This window comes from Austrofundulus limnaeus, unplaced genomic scaffold, assembly GCF_001266775.1.
Source record: "Austrofundulus limnaeus strain Quisiro unplaced genomic scaffold, Austrofundulus_limnaeus-1.0 Scaffold2517, whole genome shotgun sequence".
In the NCBI taxonomy this organism is placed as follows: Eukaryota; Metazoa; Chordata; class Actinopteri; order Cyprinodontiformes; family Rivulidae; genus Austrofundulus; species Austrofundulus limnaeus.
In genome coordinates this window covers 14302-15154 of record NW_013954919.1, presented here as the reverse complement: position 1 = coordinate 15154, position 853 = coordinate 14302, and positions in this window count along the sequence as shown.

The window sequence follows — 853 nt, the reverse complement described above, 5'->3', positions numbered from 1 at the left end:
ATTTCAATCATCCCCCCTGTCGACACATGACAAGGACCATGTGTCGAGAGAGCGGCAGCACGGAAAAGAGACTTTGGCAACACAGGTTTGTCATTAATTTCCCAGAAAAGTTTTTTACATGCCCCCCGGTTTAACCATGATTGTTTTTCAGTTGCAGGTGCTGAGTCCTGAGCCGATGATAGGATGTCAGAATCAATGAGAAGGTCTGTTTGTAATAAGAAATGAGAGTATGAGTGCTGTCCTGCAGCTGCAGCTTTAGCAGTGAGGTCAGCCAAATGATTTCCTTTACTGACAAAATCACTTCCTCCCGTGTGTGCAGCACATTTACAAACAGCCAATCGTGAAGGTAATGTTATTTTTTGCAAAAGATCCTTCAGCAACGTTGCATGCGTGACAGGTTTACCTGTGGAAGTGGTCATACCTCTTTGTTCCCATTGTTTAGCAAAATAAAACAATGTAGAGAATGCATACTGACTATCAGTGTAGATTGTGACATCTTTACCCTCACTCAACTCACAGGCTTTTGTTAAGGCAATTATCTCGGCTGCTTGGGCAGAAAAGTGGGAGGGGAGTTGCTCAGCACAGAGGACAATGTCGGGGAGTTGAACTACTGCAAAACCAGTAAGATTCTTTCCATCAGGGGCCTTAGAACAGGAACCATCAACGAACCATGTGAGGCCCTGTTCGAGGGGCGTGTCCTGCAAATCAGGACGGGGGAGCTGGAGTTTTTCGGACAGATCAACACAATCATGAGGTGTACCATCAGTAGGTAATGGCAGAAGAGTGGCAGGATTGAATACATTACATCTGTGAATGGTGATGTGTGGTTGTGATAACAGAAGTGCAGTGTATG